Below are 19,633 nucleotides of genomic sequence, written 5' to 3'. Positions count from 1 at the left end.
TATGAGCAGCCAATCAGAGCAGCCAATCAGTTGAAGGGGAGTTTCCTTGTGGGGTATGACCTGCATCCAATATATATGGACTTTCTGGGAAAGCTTGCTGGCTTTTACTCTGCTCCAGATTCTGCATTCAACTCATCATCATCTGACATTTGATTCTTGGGACTGCAGCCTACCACCTTACCTGCTGATCTTGGATTCATCAGCCTCTGCAGGCCGTGATGCAGCAGCCTGCCATCTTATTTGCTGATCTTGAGTTCACCAGCCCCTGCAGCTATGTGAGTCAGGAGAAGCCCCCAGCCTGACACCTTATCCATGGCCTTGCATGGTCTTGGAACTTTCCAGCCTTTACAATCGTGTAAGCCATTTCCTCGATATAAAACTTTCTCTCTCTCTCTCTATAAATAATGTATACACAAAACTGTTGCTATAGAGTTGATTCCAACTCATAGCAACCCTATAGAACAGAGTAGAACTGCCCCATAGAGTTTCCAAGGAGTGGCTGGTGGACTCGAACTGCCAAACATTTGCTTAGCAGCCAAACTTACATATATATAGATATATAGATGATATAGATACATAGATGATATAGATATAGATATAGATGATATAGATATAGATATACACACTTCACTGATTTTGCTTCTCTAGAGAACCCAGCCTAAGACAACTTTCTTATCTCTTTTTCTTTTCCTTTGCTGTTGCTATTTTTTCCTATTTTCCCTGTATTGGGATCAGTCTGTTAAGATGGTGTGACTTCCCTCTTACTTGTTGCACTTTCCCTATTGGTTGCATCTGCTTTTGTTTCAAGGTCAGATAATGTGCTCATGTGCCCCAAAGACCCAAATACCCTTCTCAAGCTACCCAGGCCACCAAGGCAACCCTACACTGCCTGCATGACCTTTTGGCTCACCAATCAAACATTTTTCAGCTTTTGATGTGATTTTTTTTTTCAGCTCCTTAGGAAACCCCATTATCGTTTTATTGAGAGGGAAGTGTTTTCCTGACTAAATGTCACTATGAGGACCATACCCTGAAGGAAAAAAAAAAAAAAAAAAAAAATCTGTTTCTTATGCTTTCCTAGCTTTCTCATTTTAAAGCGGTATCTTATGTTGCCATTTCTAAGGGACTATCTTCCGTAGGTGCTGCAGGGTCTCTCAAAATACTTCAGTGAGTAGCTCAACATTTATGGGGCAGCTACGACTGTGCTGAGTGAGAGTCCCTGGGAGTGCACATGTTTAAGTGCTCGACTACTACTCGAAAGGTTGGAGGTTTGAAATCACCCAAGTTCTCCTCAGAAGAAAAGCCCTGTGATCTGCTTCTGAAAGGTCACAACTTTGAAAACCCCATGAAGCAGTTCTACTCGGCACAGTGGGGTCACCATGAGTTGAAATTGACTTAGCAACTGGTTTGGTTTGGTTTGGTTTTGCTATTGCAAAAGTCAGCAGTTTGAATCTTCCAGCCGTTCCTTGGAAACCCAATGAGGCAGTTTTACTCTGTCCTTTATGCTCACTGTGAATTGGAATCGACTCGATGGCAATGAGTATGGGTATGGTATTGTGCCAGGCACTGTGGTTATTGTGGGAAGAACAAATACAGTCACTGCCCTTGGCTAGAACACCTATGGAGCTCTGTACTTGTACTTTGGGCACTTTTTGAATAACAAAGGTAACACGGAGTATTTGATTAAAATCATCTACTATAGTTCATTAATGATAAATAAAAAAATTAAACAAAAATAGACATCTAAGATATGAGAGTATACCTCTTTTAGTCATCTGATTAGGAAACCAGGATATTGCTCATTTATTGGGAAAAGGGGAACCCAGATCATATAGGAAACCTTGAACATGGAGGACTATTAAAGAAGCATACATTATTATTATTATATTCTGTATTATTTGCAAAATATTAACTATTAGAAACTTGGAAAAGTTCATTGAAGTGCTTGTTTAACAAGCTTTAATATTATATTCTTATAGCATCACCATCAGCAGAAACTTGGCTTTTGACAGTCAATATTCAGAGACTTAAGATTTAAAATTCCTTTTGCGCAACCTGTCACCTGGTATTTTCCAGTCTATTCAGAAACTGAAAAGCTAAGAATGTTTCCTCCCTTTGTCATTGTATTCATGTACAGAAATCCTATCCTAAAGGGAGGAAATTGTGGGAGTAAGGTAGAATCAAAGGCAATTTATGGTTAATAAAAAAAAAAAGGTGATGAATTAAAATTTATATTCTCAGGACATAGATTTTTATTACCTGAATAAAATAACTAATTACAGTTATGTCCTCTGAGAGCAGTTCAGGGTATATATTGAGGAAATAGACAAACCTGATTTTAGGGGAGTAAAAAATCCCAATACTTTCCTATTCTTCTCAAGAGGAAACTAAAACTCAGGGGACATCTGTGTCAATTGGCACAACATAGTACATAAAGACAATGCTCTGAGTCCTACTTTGGTGAGTAGCATCTGGAGTCTTAAAAACTTGCAAGCAGCCATCTAAGATATAACTGTTGTCTTTTCCCATCTGAAGTGAGGGAGAGTGAAAGAGACCAAAGACTAAAGGAAGCAATTAGTCCAAAGGACTAATAGACCACATGAGCTACAGCCTACATGACCCAGAGACCAGAAGAACTAGATGGTGTCCAGCTACTACTACCAATTTACTCTGACTAGGATCATAAAAAAGGATCCTGGACAGAGTGGGAGAAAATTGTAGAGCAAAAAATCAAATTCACAAAAAAGACCAGGCTTGCTGGTCTGAAAGAGACTGGAAGAACCCTAGACTATGGCCCTAAGACACCCCTCTGACCTGAAAATGAAGCCATTGCCAGAGACCACCTCCCAGCCAAACAAGAAACAAGCATGTAAGATAAACAATAACACCCTACAGGAATGTACTTCTTAGAATAATCAAATATGAGAAATCAAAAGGGCATTATCTGCCCAGGAGCAAAAATGAGAACGCAGGAAGAGGTAGAAAATCAGGACGAAAGACAATGGGGGAGACTGCAGTGGAAATTGGAAGAGTGCCAACATATTGTGGAAAATGAAACCAAAGTACAAACTACCAAATGGGAAAATAATTTGCTCTGTAAACTTTCACCTAAAATCCCCTCCCCACAAAAGAAGAAAAGAATGTAAAATTTCTGATTAAAAAAAGAAGAGGGAACTAAACCTTTGATTCTAAAATTAGAGATAAAAGAAGTAAGATTTTTTAAAAATAATTTTTATTGTACTTTAAGTGAAAGTTTACAAATCAAGTCAATCTTTCACATATAAACTTATATACACCTTACTACATACTACATACTCCCACTTATTCTCCCTCTAATGAATCAGCCTGCTCTCTCCTTCCAGTCTCTCCTTTCGTGACGGTTTTGCCAGTTTCTGACCCCCTCTAGTCTCCCATCACCCCTCCAGACAGGAGATGCCAACATAATCTCAAGCGTCCACCTGATGCAAGTAGCTCACACCTCATCAGCCTCACTCTCCAACCCATTGTCCAGTCCAGTCCATATCTGATGAGTTGGCCTCAGGAATGGTTCCTGTCCTGGGCCAACAGAAGGTGTGGGGACCATGACAGCAGGGATTCTTCCAGTCTTAGTCAGACCATTAAGTCTGGTCTTTTTATGAGAATTTGGAGTCTGCATCCCACAGTTCTCCTGCTCCCTCAGGGATTCTCTGTTGTGTTTCCTGTCAGGGCAGTCATCAGTTGTGGCCAGGCACCATATAGTTCTTCTGGTCTCAGGATGATGTAGTCTCTAGTTCATGTAGCCCTACTGTCTCTTGGGCTCATAATTACCTTGTGACTTTGGTGTTCTTCATTCTCCTTTGATCCAGGTGGGTTGAGAATCATTGATGCATCTTAGATGGCCGCTTGTTAACATTTAAGACCCCAGATGTCACACTTCAAAGTGGGATGCAGAATGTTTTCTTAATAGAATTTATTTTGCCAATTGACTTAGATGTCTTCTGAAGCCATAGTTCCTAAACCCCTGCCCCTGCTCCGCTGACCTTTGGAGCATTCAGTTTATTCAGGAAACTTCTTTGCTTTTGGTCCAGTCTGGATGTGCTGACCTCCCCTGTATTGAGTGTTGTCCTTTCCTTCACCTAAAGTAGTTCTTATCTACTATCTAATCAGTAAATAACCCTCTCCCACCCTCCCTCCCTCCCCCATCTTGTAAGCACAAAAGAATGTGTTCTTCTCAGTTTAAACTATTTCTCAAGATCTTGTAATAGTGGTCTTATACAATATTTGTCCTTTTGCATCTAATTTCACTCAGCATAAGGCCTTCCAGGTTCCTCCATGTTATGAAATGTTTCACAGATTCATCACTGTTCTTTATCGATGCGTAGTATTCCATTGTGTGAATATACCACAATTTACCCATTCCTCTGTTGATGGACACCTTGGTTGCTTCCAGCTTTTTGCTATTGTAAACAGTGCTGCAATAAACATGGGTGTGCATATATCTGTTTGTGTGAAGGCTCTTGTTTCTCTAGGGTATATTCCGAGGAGTGGGATTTCTGGGTTGTATGGTAGTTCTATTTCTAACTGTTTAAGGTAATGCCAGATAGATTTCCAAAGTGGTTGTACCATTTTACATTTCCACCAGCAGTGTATAAGAGTTCCAATCTCTCCGCAGCCTCTCCAACATTTATTATTTCGTGTTTTTTGAATTAATGCCAACCTTGTTGGAGTGAGATGGAATCTCATCGTAGTTTTAATTTGCATTTCTCTAATGGCTAATGATCGAGAACATTTTCTCATGTGTCTGTTAGCTGCCTGAATATCTTCTTTAGTGAAGTGTGTGTTCATTTCCTTTGCCCACTTCTTGATTGCGTTGTTTGTCTTTTTGTGGTTGAGTTTTGACAGAATCATGTAGATTTTAGAGATCAGGCGCTGGTCGGAGATGTCATAGCTGAAAATTCTTTCCCAGTCTGTAGGTGGTCTTTTTACTCTTTTGGTGAAGTGTTTAGATGAGCATAGGTGTTTGATTTTTAGGAGCTCCCAGTAATCTGGTTTCTCTTCGTCATTTTTGGTAATGTTTTGTGTTCTGTTTATGCCTAGTATTAGGGCTCCTAGGGTTGTCCCTATTTTTTCTTCCATGATCTTTATCGTTTTAGTCTTTATGTTTAGGTCTTTGATCCACTTGGAGTTAGTTTTTGTGCTTGGTGTGAGGTATGGGTCCTGTTTCATTTTTTTGCAAATGGATATCCAGTTATGCCAGCACCATTTGTTAAAAAGACTATCTTTTCCCCAATTAACTGACACTGGGCCTTTGTCAAATATCAGGTGCTCATATGTGGTTGGATTTATGTCTGGGTTCTCAATTCTGTTCCACTGGTCTATGTGCCTGTTGTTGTACCAGTACCAGGCTGTTTTGACTACTGTGGCTGTATAATAGGTTCTGAAATCAGGTAGAGTGAGGCCTCCCACTTTCTTCTTCTTTTTCAGTAATGCTTTACTTATCCGAGGCTTCTTTCCCTTCCATATGAAGTTGGTGATTTGTTTCTCTATCACATTAAAAAATGACATTGGAATTTGGATCGGAAGTGCATTGTATGTATAGATGGCTTTTGGTAGAATAGACATTTTTACTATGTTAAGTCTTCCTATCCATGAGCAAGGTATGTTTTTCCACTTAAGTAGGTCCTTTTTAATTTCTTGTAGTAGAGCTTTGTAGTTTTCTTTGTATAGGTCTTTTACATCCTTGGTAAGATTTATTCCTAAGTATTTTATCTTCTTGGGGGCTACTGTGAATGATATTGATTTGGTTATTTCCTCTTCGGTGTTCTTTTTGTTGATGTAGAGGAATCCAAGTGATTTTTGTATGTTTATCCTGAGACGCTGCCAAACTCTTCTATCAGTTTCAGTAGTTTTCTGGAGGATTCCTTAGGGTTTTCTGTGTATAAGATCATGTCATCTCCAAATAGAGATAATTTTACTTCCTCTGTGCCAATCCAGGTGCCGTTTATTTCTTTGTCTAGCCTAATTGCCCTGGCTAGGACTTCTAGCACGATGTTGAATAAGAGCGGTGATAAAGGGCATCCTTGTCTGGTTCCTGTTCTCAAGGGAAATGCTTTCAGGTTCTCTTCATTTAGAATGATGTTGGCCATTGGCTTTGCATAGATGCCCTTTATTATGTTGAGGAATTTTCCTTCAATTCCTATTTTGGTGAGAGTTTTTATCATAAATGGGTGTTGGACTTTGTCAAATGCCTTTTCTGCATCAATTGATAAGATCATGTGGTTTTTGTCTTTTGTTTTATTTATGTGATGGATTACATTAATCGTTTTTCTAATATTAAACCAGCCTTGCATAATATATATAGCATACCTGGTATAAATCCCACTTGATCGTGGTGAATTATTTTTTGGATATATTGTTGAATTCTATTGGCTAGAATTTTGTTGAGGATTTTTGCATCTATGTTCATGAGGGATATAGGTCTGTAATTTTCTTTTTTTGTAATGTCTTTACCTGGTTTTGGTATCAGGGAGATGGTGGCTTCATAGAATGAGTTGGGTAGTATTCCGTCATTTTCTATGCTTTGAAATACCTTTAGTAGCAGTGGTGTTAACTCTTCTCTGAAAGTTTGGTAGAACTCTGCAGTGAAGCCATCCGGGCCAGGGCTTTTTTTGGGGGGGAGTTTTTTGATTACCGTTTCAATCTCTTTTTTCGTTATGGGTCTATTTAGTTGTTCTACTTCTGAATGTGTTAGTTTAGGTAGGTAGTATTTTTCCAGGAATTCATCCATTTCTTCTAGGTTTGCAAATTTGTTAGAGTACAATTTTTCGTAATAATCTGATATGATTCTTTTAATTTCAGTTGGGTCTGTTGTGATGTGGCCTTTCTCGTTTCTTATTCGGGTTATTTGTTTCCTTTCCTGTATTTCTTTAGTCAGTCTAGCCAATGGTTTATCAATTTTGTTAATTTTTTCAAAGAACCAGCTTTTGGCTTTGTTAATTCTTTCAATTGTTTTTCTGTTCTCTAATTCATTTAGTTCAGCTCTAATTTTTATTATTTGTTTTCTTCTGGTGCCTGGTGGATTCTTTTATTGCTCACTTTCTATTTGTTTAAGTTGTAGGGACAGTTCTCTGATTTTGGCTCTTTCTTCTTTTTGTATGTGTGCGTTTATCGATATAAATTGGCCTCTGAGCACTGGTTTTGCTGTGTCCCAGAGGTTTTGATAGGAAGTATTTTCATTCTCATTGCTTTCTATGAATTTCCTTATTCCCTCCTTGATGTCTTCTATAACCCAGTCTTTTTTCAGGAGGGTATTGTTCATTTTCCAAGTATTTGATTTCTTTTCCCTAGTTTTTCTGTTATTGATTTCTAGTTTTATTGCCTTGTGGTCTGAGAAGATGCTTTGTAATATTTCGATGTTTTGGACTCTGCAAAGGTTTGTTTTATGACCTAATATGTGGTCTATTCTGGAGAATGTTCCATGTGCGCTAGAAAAAAAAGTATACTTTGCAGCAGTTGGGTGGAGAGTTCTGTATAAGTGAACGAGGTCAAGTTGGTTGATTGTTGTAATTAGGTCTTCCGTGTCTCTATTGAGCTTCTTACTGGATGTCCTGTCCTTCTCCGAAAGTGGTGTGTTGATGTCTCCTACTATAATTGTGGAGGTGTCTATCTCACTTTTCAATTGTGTTAAAATTTGATTTATGTATCTTGCAGCCCTGTCATTGGGTGCATAAATATTTAATATGGTTATGTCTTCCTGATCAATTGTCCCTTTTATCATTATATAGTGTCCTTCTTTATCCTTTGTGGTGGATTTAAGTCTAAAGTCTATTTTGTCAGAAATTAATATTGCTACTCCTCTTCTTTTTTGCTTATTGTTTGCTTGATATATTTGTTTCCATCCTTTGAGTTTTAATTTGTGTCTCTAAGTCTAAGGTGTGTCTCTTGTAGGCAGCATATAGACGGATCTTGTTTCTTTATCCAGTCCGAGACTCTCTGTCTCTTTATTGGTGCATTTAGTCCATTTACATTCAGCGTAATTATAGATAAATAAGTGTTTAGTGTTGTCATTTTGATGCCTTTTTATGTGTGTTGTTGATAATTTCATTTTTCCACTTACTTTTCTGTGCTGAGACGTTTTTCTTAGTAAATTGTGAGATCCTCATTTTCGTAGTGTTTGACTTTCTGTTTGTTGAGTTGTTACGTTTTTCTTGGCTTTTATCTTGAGTTATGGAGTTGTTATACTTCTTTGTGGTTACCTTAATATTTACCCCTATTTTTCTAAGTAAAAACCTAACTTGTAATGTTCTATATTGCCTTGTATCACTCTCCATATGGCAGTTCTATGCCACCTGTATTTAGTCCCTCTTTTTGATTATTGTGATCTTTTACATTTTGACTTCAGTGATTCCCTGTTATGAGCATTTTTTTTTTTAATTAATCTTAATTTGTTTTTGTGATTTCCCTATTTGATTTGATATCAGGATGTTCTGTTTTGTGACCTCGTGTTGTGCTGGTATCTGATATTATTGGTTTTCTGACCAAACAATATCCTCTAGTATTTCTTGTAGCTTTGGTTTGGTTTTTGCAAATTCTCTAAACTTGTGTTTATCTGTAAATATCTTAATTTCGCCTTCATATTTCAGAGAGAGTTTTGCTGGGTATATGATCCTTGGCTGGCAGTTTTTCTCCTTCAGTGCTCTGTATATGTCATCCCATTGCTTTCTTGCCTGCATGGTTTCTGCTGAGTAGTCTGAACTTATTCTTATTGATTCTCCCTTGAAGGAGACCTTTCTTTTCTCCCTGGCTGCTTTTAAAATTTTCTCTTTATCTTTGGTTTTGGCAAGTTTGATGATAATATGTCTTGGTGTTTTTCTTTTTGGATCAATCTTAAATGGGGATCGATGAGCATCTTGGATAGATATCCTTTCGTCTTTCATGATGTCAGGGAAGTTTTCTGTCAGGAGATCTTCAACTATTTTCTCTGTGTTTTCTGTCCTCCCTCCCTGTTCTGGGACTCCAATCACATGCGTTATCCTTCTTGATAAAGTCCCACATGATTCTTAGGGTTTCTTCATTTTTTTTAATTCTTTTATCTGATTTTTTTTCAGCTATGTTCGTGTTAATTCCCTGGTCCTCTAGATTTCCCAGTCTGCATTCTAATTGCTCGAGTCTGCTCCTCTGACTTCCTATTGTGTTGTCTAATTCTGTAATTTTATTGTTAATCTTTTGGATTTCTACATGCTGTCTCTCTATGGATTCTTGCAACTTATTAATTTTTCCACTATGTTCTTGAATAATCTTTTTGAGTTCTTCAACTGTTTCATCAGTGTGTTCCTTGGCTTTTTCTGCAGTTTGCCTTATTTCGTTTCTGATGTCTTGAAGCATTCTGTAAATTAGTTTTTTATATTCTGTGTCTGATAATTCCAGGATTGTATCTTCATTTGGGAAAGATTTTGATTCTTTTGTTTGGGGGGTTGTAGAAGCTGTCATAGTCTGCTTCTTTATGTGGTTTGATATCAACTGCTGTCTCCGAGCCATCACTGGGAAACTTGTTTTTCCAGAAATTCCACTAAAAAAGAAATGCATTCAGATCCCTATCAGAACTGCCTTTGGATTATAACCGCCACCTTGTTCCCTGTAAGGATGAAAGTCCGAGATTTGGATCATATATGCTTGGCTGTAGCTGGTTCTGTGTTTTTAGTCCAATTAGGGATGGATTTTTGGTCCCTGGGTTTTTGTGGTTCCTTCTCTCAGGCCGGAAGAGTGGGTTAGGAAAAGACCAAAAGAAAAAGAAAGAAAAAAAGGGGGGAAAGCAAAGCTGCCGCGGAGCCGGAGCTGTTCTCCCTCTGGTTCAGGAAATTCCAATGTTAATGAAGCCGTCTGGGGAGGGTGGGGGAGGGATCAGAGAGATAGGAGAGTAGCACCTCGGAATATAGCCAGAGTTGCTTGTCTTGCTTGGAATGACTTCCTGCGGTGCGTGTCACCTATGTGTGTTGGCTGTGTGGAGATTGCCCCCGGGGGTCTGGCCCGCTGAAGCTGCAGTCAGATCCTCCTCTGCCAGTCCGAAGTCTAGCGTCAAGGTTCCCCTGCTGGGATGCTGTACTCCCGGCTCCAAAATCAGTTGCTGCCTCCCAGGGATTTCTCCTCCCGCCATCCGTGTTGCCGCGCCCCCCCCGCGGACTGGCTGGGCCCCCTCCTGGGGTTAGTTCAGGGGAGTGGGGCCGCGCCCTGTGCTTGCGCCGTGAAAGCGCCCAGTCAAATGCCCGGTGCCAGTGTACCCCGGCTGGGACGCAGCACTCCCAGCTCCAAAACCAGTCACTGCCTCCCGGGGAGTTCTCCCACCAGCCGCGTCGCCACGTGCCTTTGCATTTTAATAGCCACCTTGTTCCCTGTAAGGATGAAAACCAAAGACTGTGGATCTCTTATGCTTGGCTTGAGCTAGTTCTGTATTTTCATTCCAGTTTACGGAAGTCAGGGAAGGATTTTCCCCTCCCTGGGTTGGTAATTGCTGCTTCTCTCAGGCCAGGAGAATAGGTTAGGAAACGAAAACAAACAAACAAAAAACCCCAGCAGAGCACTTCACTCCTTGGACCAGGAAATTCCAATGTTAATGAAGCTGCCTGGGGTAGGGAGGGGAGAGGTCAGATAGACAGATGAGAGTAGCAATACAGGCAAAGTTACTTATCTTGCTTGGTGATGACTTTTTATCTGAGATTCCAGAGGATGTGTAGCCTGTGTGTGCTGGCTGGGTCAAGATTGCCCCCGAGGGCCAGGCCTGCATCCTGTGCTTGCGTCCTCTCAGGAAGCTGTGATCGTCTCCTCTGCTCCTAGTCCAAAGCCCAGTGCCAAGGTTTTCTGGCTGGGATGCTGCACTCCTGGCTCCAAAACTAGTCACTGCTTCCCGAGATTTCCCCTTCTCTTGTCAACCGCGTCGTTGTTCAGCCTGTGTGCCCTGGCTGGCTTTCTGCCGAGGTTACTTCAGGGGCTAGGACTGCGTCCCATGCTTGTGCCATCTCAGGAAGCCGTGATCAGCTCCTCTGTGCTTAGGCCAAAGCCCGGTGCCAAGGTTTTCTACTGGGTCGCTGGCTCCAGTTTCCAGTAACAGTCCCTGCTTCCCTGTGGTTGCTCGTTCTCTTGTCAGCTGAGTCAGTGTGCAGCCTGCTTGCACTGGCTGAGTCTCTACCGAGGTTATTCCTGGGGGTTGGGGGTTAGAGGTTAGGGCTGCATCCCGTTCTTGCCCCGTCTCAGTAAGCTGCGATCAGCCCCACCACTCTGGCACCAGGGAACCGCGAGGGCTCAAGGCTGTGGTGCAGGATGCTGGTTCCAGAAGTGGTCGCTGCTCCAGGGCGTGGCTTTTTGCTCCCCTGTCACTCAGGTCAACTCCTTAGCTCTGTGTTTGATGCTCAGGGTTCGTAGATTGTCATGTATGTGATTGATTCACTTGTTTTTGTGACTCTTTGTTGCAAGAGGTATCTGTGGTAGCTTATACCTGGTCAGCCATCTTGGCCCCCCGCCTCTCAGAAGTAAGATTTTTAATTAAATTCACAATCCAAGACTTTCTGAGAACATAAGATTACCTAAGAAAGGGCAGAGGATTGATACCTGGAAACAGCAAGGGATCAGGAAGCAAGTGATTACAGTAACAGGAAAGATGTGAAAATATAATATTTACTGACATTTGTAATTTCTTTTAGGATCAAGTTTCTTTTTCCTCTGTGTCTCCCTTCCTCACTTTCTTTCTTTCCTCTCCCCTTCCTTGTTTTACCTTCCTTTATTTCTCTTTTGATACATATAAACAGTAGGAATTGGGTGGTGTCATGGAATGAATTTTGCCCCCCAAAATATGTCTATCAATTTGGCTAGGCCATGATTCCCCTCATTGTATGATTGTCCATCATTTTCCTTTGTGTTGTAAATCCTGTCACTATGATCTTTTTTTTTTTTAATAATTTTTATTGTGCTTTAAGTGAAAGTTTACAAATCAAGTCAGTCTCTCACACAAAAACCCATATACACCTTGCTACGCACTCCCAGTTACTCTCCGCCTAATGAGACAGCCTGCTCTCTCCCTCCACTCTCTTTTTTCGTGTCCATTTTCCCAGCTTCTAACCCCCTCCACCCTCTCACCTCCCCTCCAGGCAGGAGATGCCAACATAGTCTCAACTGTCCACCTGATCCAAGAAGCTCACTCCTCACCAGCATCCCTATCCAACCCATTGTCCAGTCCAATCCATGTCTGAAGAGTTGGCTTCGGGAATGGTTCCTGTCCTGGGCCAAAAGAAGGTCTGGGGGCCGTGACCACCGGGGTCCTTCTAGTCTCAGTCAGACCATTAAGTCTGGTCTTTTTATGAGAATTTGGGGTCTACATCCCACTGCTCTTCTGCTCCCTCAGGGGTTCTCTGTTGTGTTCCTTGTTAGGGCTGTCATCAGTTGTGGCTGGGCATCATCTAGTTTTTCTGGTCTCAGGATGGTGTAGTCGCTGGCTCATGTGGCCCTTTCTGTCTCTTGGGCTCGTAATCGCCTTGTATCCTTGGTGTTTTTCATTCTCTGTCGATCCGGGTGGGTTGAGACCAATTGATGCATCTTAGATGGCTGCTTGCTTTTAAGACCCCAGATGCCACTCTTCAAAGTGGAATGCAGAATGTTTTTTTAATAGATTTTATTATGCCAATTGACTTAGATGTCCCCTGAAACCATGGTCCCTAGACCCCTGCCCCTGCTACCCTGGTCTTCGAAGCATTCAGTTTATTCAGGAAGCTTCTTTGCTTTTGGGTTAGTCCAGTTGTGCTGACCTCTGCTGTATTGTGTGCTGTCTTTCCCTTCACCTAAAGTAGTTCTTATCTACTATCTAATTAGTAAATGTCCCTCTCCCACCCTCACTCCCTCCCCCCTCTTGTAACCACAAAGAATGTTTTCTTCTCAGTTTAAACTATAACTCAAGTTCTTGTAATAGTGGTCTTATACAATATTTGTCCTTTTGCACTGACTAATTTCACTCAGCATAATGCCTTCCAGGTTCCTCCATGTTATGAAGTGTTTCACAGATTCATCACTTTTCTTTATCGATGCGTAGTATTCCATTGTGTGAATATACCATAATTTATTTATCCATTCATCCGTGATGAGCACCTTTGTTGCTTCCATCTTTTTGTTATTGTAAACAGTGCTGCAATAAAAATGGGTGTGCATATAACTGTTTGTGTAAAGGCTCTTATTTCTCTAGGATATATTCCAAGGAGTGGGATTGCTTGATTGTATGGTAGTTCTATTTCTAGCTTTTTAAGGAAGCTCCAAATCGATTTGCAAAGTGGTTGTACCGTTTTACATTCCCACCAGGAGTGTAGGAGTGTTCCAATCTCTCCACAGCCTCTCCAACATTAATTCTTTTGTGTTTTTTGGATTAATGCCAGCCTTATTGGAGTGAGATGAAATCTCATTGTAGTTTTGATCTGCATTTCTCTAATGGCTAATGATCGTGAATATTTCCTCATATATCTGTTAGCTACCTGAATGTCTTCTTTAGTGAAGTGCCTGTTCATATCTTTTGCCCATTTTTTAATTGGGTTGTCTTCTTGCAGTTGAGTTTTTGCAGTATCATGTAGATTTTAGAGATCAGGTGCTGATCAGAAATGTAATAGCTAAAAAATTTTCCCACTCTGTAGGTAGTCGTTTTACTCTTTTGGTGAAGTGTTTGGATGAGCATAGGTGTTTGATTTTTAGGAGCTCCCAGTTATCTAATTTTTCATCTACATTCTTTACAGTGTTTTGTATACTATTTATGCCATGTATTAGGGCTCCTAACATTGTCCCTATTTTTTCTTCCATGATCTTTATCATTTTAGATTTTATATTTAGGTCTTTGATCCACTTTGAGTTAGTTTTTGTGCATGGAGTGAGGTATGGGTCTTATTTCATTTTTTTGCAGATGGATATCCAGTTATGGCAGCACCATTTGTTAAAAAGACTGTTTTTTCTCCATTTAACTGTTTTGGGGCCTTTGTCAAATATCAACTGCTCATATGTGGATGGATTTATGTCTGGTTTCTCAATTCTGTTGCACTGGTCCATGTATCTGTTGTTGTACCGGAACCAGGCTGTTTTGACTACTGTGGTGGTATAATAGGTTCTAAAATCAGGTAAAGTAAGACCTCCCACTTTGTTCTTCTTTTTCAGTAATGCCTTATTTACCTGGGGCCTCTTTCCCTTCCATATGAAGTTGGTGATTTGTTTCTCCATCTTGTTAAAGAATGTCGTTAGGATTTGGATCAGAATTGCATTAAATGTATAGATCACTTTTGGTAGAATATACATTTTTATAATGTTAAGTCTTCCTATCCACGAGCAAGGTATGTTCTTGCACTTATGTAAGTCTCTTCTTGTTTCTTGCAGAAGTGTACTGTAGTTTTCTTTGTATAAGTCTTTTACATCTTTGGTAAGATTTATTCCTAAGTATTTTATCTTCTTGGGGGCTACTGTAAATGGCATTGATTTGGTGATTTCCTCTTTGATGTTCTTTTTGTTGGTGTAGAGGAATCCAACTGATTTTTGTATGTTTATCTTGTATCCTGATACTCTGCTGAACTCTTCTATTAGTTTTAGTAGTTTACTGGAGGATTCCTTAGGGTTTTCTGTGTATAAGATCATGTCATCTGCAAATAGAGATAATTTTACTTCTTCCTTGCCAATCTGGATGCCCTTTATTTCTTTATCTGCTGTAATTGCTCTGGCTAGGACATCCAGCACAATGTGGAATAAGAGCAGTGATAAAGGGCATCTTTGTCTGAGTCCCGATCTCAATGGGAATATTTTCAGGCTCTCTCCATTTAGGGTGATGTTGGCTGTTGGCTTTGTACAGATACCCTTTATTATGTTGAGAAATTTTCCTCCTATTCCTATTTTGCTGAGAGTTTTTATCATGAATGAGTCTTGAACTTTGTCAAATGCCTTTCCTGCATCAATTGATAAAATCATGTGATTCTTGTCTTTTGTTTTATTTATGTGGTGGATTACATTAATTGTTTTTCTAATGTTGAACCATCCCTGCACACCTGGTATGAATCCCACTTGGTCATGGTGAATTATTTTTTTGATATGTTGTTGAGTTCTTTTGGCTAGAATTTTGTTGAGGATTTTTGCATCTACACTCATGAGGGATATAGGTCTCTAATTTTCTTTTCTTGTGGTGTCTTTACCTAGTTTTGGTATCATGGATATGGTGGATTCATAGAATGAGTTTGGTAGTATTCTGTCCTTTTCTATGCTCTGAAATACCTTTAGTAGTAGTGGTGTTAACTCTTCTCTGAAAGTTTGGTAGAACTCTGCAGTGAAGCCTTTTGGACCAGGGCTTTTTTTTTGTTGGGAATTTTTTCGATTACCTTTTCAATCTCTTCTTTTGTTATGGGTCTATTTAGTTGTTCTACCTCTGTGTTAGTTTAGGTATTTAGGTTTAGTTTAGGTATTGTGTTTCTAGGAATTCATCCATTTGTTCTAGGTTTTCAAATTTGTTTGAGTATAGTTTTTCATAGTAATCTGATATGGTTCTTTTAATTTCAGTTGTGTCTGTTGTAATATCGCCCATCTCATTTCTTATGCAGGTTGTTTGCTTCCTCTCCTGTTTTTCTTTTGTCAGTTTGCCCAGTAGTTTATCAATTTTATTGATTTTTTCAAAAAACCATCTTTTGTTCTTGTTGATTCTTTCAATTGTTTTTCTGTTTTCTATTTCATTTAGTTCAGATGTTATTTTTATTATTTGTTTTCTTCTGGTGCCTGTGGGTTTCTTTTGTTGCTCTCTTTCTATTTGTTCAAATTGTAGGGATAATTCTTTGATTTTGGCCCTTTCTTCTTTTTGGATATGTGCATTTATTGATATAAATTGGCCTCTGAGCACTGGTTTTGCTGTGTCCCAAAGGTTCTGATAGGAAGTGTTTTCATTCTCTCTGGATTCTCTGAATTTCTTCATTCCATCCTTAATGTTTTCTATAATCCAGTCTTTTTTGAGCAGGGTATTGTTCAGTTTCCAAGTGTTTGATTTCTCTTCCGTGCTTTTCCTGTTATTGATTTCTGCTTTTATGGCCTCATGGTCAGAGAAGATGCTTTGAAATATTTCAAAGTTTTGCATTCCGCTATAGAAAAAAAAAAAATTTTTTTTTTCTATAGCTAAGGCTTGCTTTAAGACCTAACATGTGGTCTCTTCTAGAGAATATTCCATGTGCACTAAAAAAGAAAGTATAGTTGGTTGCTGTTAGGTGGAGTGTTCTGTATATGTCTACGAGGTCAAGTTGGTTGTGTGTGCCATTTAGATCTTCCGTGACTTTATTGAGCTTCTTTCTGGATGTCCTGTCCTTCACCGAAAGTGGTGTGTTGAAGTCTTCTACTACTATTGTGGAGCTGTCTTTCTCACTTTTCAATGCCAATAGAGTTTGTTTCATGTATCTTGCAGCCCTGTCATTGGGTGCATAAATATTTAATATGGTTATATCTTCTTGGTATTGTCCCTTTAATCATTATATAGTGCCCTCCTTATCCTTTCTGATGGATTTAACTTTAAAATCTATTTTGTCAGAAATTAATATTGCCACTCCTGATCTTTTTTGATTGTTATTTGCTTGATATATTTTTTTCCATCCTTTGAGTTTTAGTTTGTTTGTGTCTCTTAAGTCTAAGGTGTGTCTCTTGTAGGCAGCATATAGACGGATCTTGTTTTTTAATCCATTCTGCCACTCTCTGTCTCTTTATTGATGCATTTAGTTCATTTACGTCCAGGGTAATTATGGATAGGTATGAATTTAGTGCTATCATTTTGATGTCTTTTTTTGTGTGTTGGCAGTTTCTTTTTCCCACTTAATTTTATGTGCTGAGTAGGTTTTCTTTATATATTGTCCTTTCCTCATATTTGTTGTTGTTGATTTTGTTTCTGCTGAGTCTGTATTTTTCTCTCGTATTTTATTTTGATGAGTAGGATAGTTTGTCTCCTTTGTGGTTACCTTATTATGTACCCCTATTTTTCTAAATTTAAAACTAACTTTTATTTCTTTGTATCGCTGTATCTTCTTGTCCATATGGAAAATGTATGATTAAATTTCTTAGTCCCTCTTTATTATTTTAATGTTGTCTTCTTTTATATAATAACATCGCCATTACCCTGTGTTGGGCTTTTTTTTTTTTTAATCTTGCCTTGGTTTTTTTGGGTTTCCCTGTCTTGGTTGACTTCTGGTTGCTCTGCCCAGTGTTCTAGTCTTGGGTTGATACCTGATATTATTGGTTTTCTAACCAAAGAACTCCCTTTAGTATTTCTTGTAGTTTTGGTTTCGTTTTTATGAGTTCTCTCAACTTGTGTTTATCTGGAAATGTCTTAATTTCACCTTCATATTTAAGAGACAGTTTTGCTTGCTATATGATTGTTGGCAGGCAATTTTTTTCCTTCAATTTTTTAAATATGTCATCCTATTGCCTTCTTGCCTGCATGGTTTCTGCCAAGTAGTCCTAGCTTATTCTTATTGGCTCTCCTTTGTAGGTGACTTTTCTTTTATCCCTCGCTGCTCTTATAATTGTCTCTTTATCTTTGGTTTTGGCAAGCTTGATTATAATATGTCTTAAGTTCAATGAGCATTTTGGATAGATATCTTCTCATCTTTCACAATATCAGGGAAGTTTTCTGCCAACAAATCTTCAACAATTTTCTCTGTATTTTCTGTAATCCCTCACTGTTCTGGTACTCCAGTCACTCATAGGTTATTTCTCTTGATAGTGTCCCACATGATTCTTAAGTTTTCTTCATTTTTTTTAATTCTTTTATCTGATTTTTCTTCAAATATATTGGTGCCAAGTGATTTATTTTCGAGTTCAGAAATTCTAGCTTCCACTTGCTCAATTCTGCTCCTCTTTCTATTGAGTTATCTAAATCTGTAATTTTATTGTTAATCTTCTGAATTTCTGATTGCTGTCTGTCTATGGTTTTTTCCAGCTTATTAAACTTTCCATTATGTTCCTGAATAATCTTTCTAATTTCTTCAGTTGCTTTATCTGTGTGTTCCTTGGCTTGTTCTGTGAATTGCCTCTTTTCCTTCCTTATGTCTTGAAGGGTTCTGTATATTAAACTTTTGTATTCTGCATCTGGTAATTCCAGGAACGCACTTTCATCTAGAAGATCCCTGGGTTCTTTGTTTTGATAGCCTGTTGATGTGATTATGGTCTGTTTCTTTATGTGACTTGATATTGACTGTTGTCTCCGAGCCATCTAGAAGTTATTGTGTTAGTTTATGCTTGCTTACTATGTCGTAGCTGCTTGCTTTGTTTTGTTTTGGTATACCCCTACGGGTTGCTTGAGTGGGCTAGCTTGATTATTTTAGCCTTTGGAGCTCTGCTGTCCTGTCCCCAGCTGGGTAGAGCTGTTATCAGGTATATCAGTCTAGGAGTCCATTCAGTTTTCTTGTATGAATTCAGCTCAGGTTTCCAGGTAGATGATATCAAGTGTGTGGTACAGGCTCTGTCCTATAGTCTTAGAGGGGCAGGGGTGATTGGCCTATATACCTGTATCTGATTGCAGCAGGGAGTCATACTCTGAACAAGGCAGGGGGTTGAGAACTGACTCCCAAGTGTGTCTGAGGAAAACGTGTCTCTCTTCCCTTGAGCGTGGGTGGGTTCTGCAGAGGGACCATGGGCACCCAATGTTTTTGGTTGTAAGGACTGGGAGGTACCAGTTATCTTTGGACCCCTGTTGCAGGTGGCTGGGTGACCTGAGTGGAGTTACCAGTCCTTAGGCCCCAGATGTGGCTAGGTGAGGAACCTGTTTAACAGGCAAAGCAATGTCAAACATCAAACACCCACCTCTCCACTGCTCAGCTGAAATGGTTGGAGTTTGCCAACAAGGGCCTATTCTCCTGAAATAGGCCCACAGAGGTCCATGCAGAAGGGAAATGTGCTCAAGGTCCAGTGACGGTTTATGCCTGGACAGGAGCTGCTTCTGTCCTGAGCTCCCCTGGTTAATGTAGCTAGCAAATTATCTTTTCCCCCCAGTTGCAAATGTTTTCCTTCCCCAAGGACGTGAGGATGGCTGTAGGTGTTCACCAGGGTGTATTCAGCTGCTGAAGCCAGCTTGGGGATGGGGGGGCGCAGTGAAATACACGCAATACTTAGCCCATAGCGCTGTTCTCCTCAGGTTCCGGAGGTGTGAGTAGGCTGTGTGGCTGGCTGCTTCTCCCTGAGGAAACTGCAGCCAAATGCTAGTACCAGCTGGCCACCACCACCTCCGCCGCCGCCGCTCCAGGAATGGTGCCTGAGGGCTCCCCGTGATTCAGGTCCCGTAACTCCTTTCCACTTCTGAATGGCCTCTTCCTCCCCCTGCCTCTCAGTTCGTTGTCTAAGCTTGCCTTTGATGCTCAGGGCTCCCAGCTTGTTTTTTCTGGTCTTTGTTGTGATGAGGGCTCTATGGAAGCGTCTGCCTATTCTGCCATCTTGGTTCCGCCTCGTAAATCCTGTCTCTATGATCTTAATGAGATGGATTAGTGGCAATTATGTTGATGAGATCTACACGACTAGATTGTATCTTAAACCAATCTCTTTTGAGATATAAAAGTGAGAAGCGAGCAGAGAGACATGGGGACCTCATACCAGCAAGAAAGCAGTACCAGGAGCAGAGTATGTTCTTTGGATGAGG

This window comes from Loxodonta africana, chromosome 2, assembly GCF_030014295.1.
Source record: "Loxodonta africana isolate mLoxAfr1 chromosome 2, mLoxAfr1.hap2, whole genome shotgun sequence".
Classification (NCBI taxonomy): domain Eukaryota; kingdom Metazoa; phylum Chordata; class Mammalia; order Proboscidea; family Elephantidae; genus Loxodonta; species Loxodonta africana.
The sequence above is the reverse complement of the archived record's forward strand: the minus strand, read 5'-3'. Positions refer to the sequence as shown.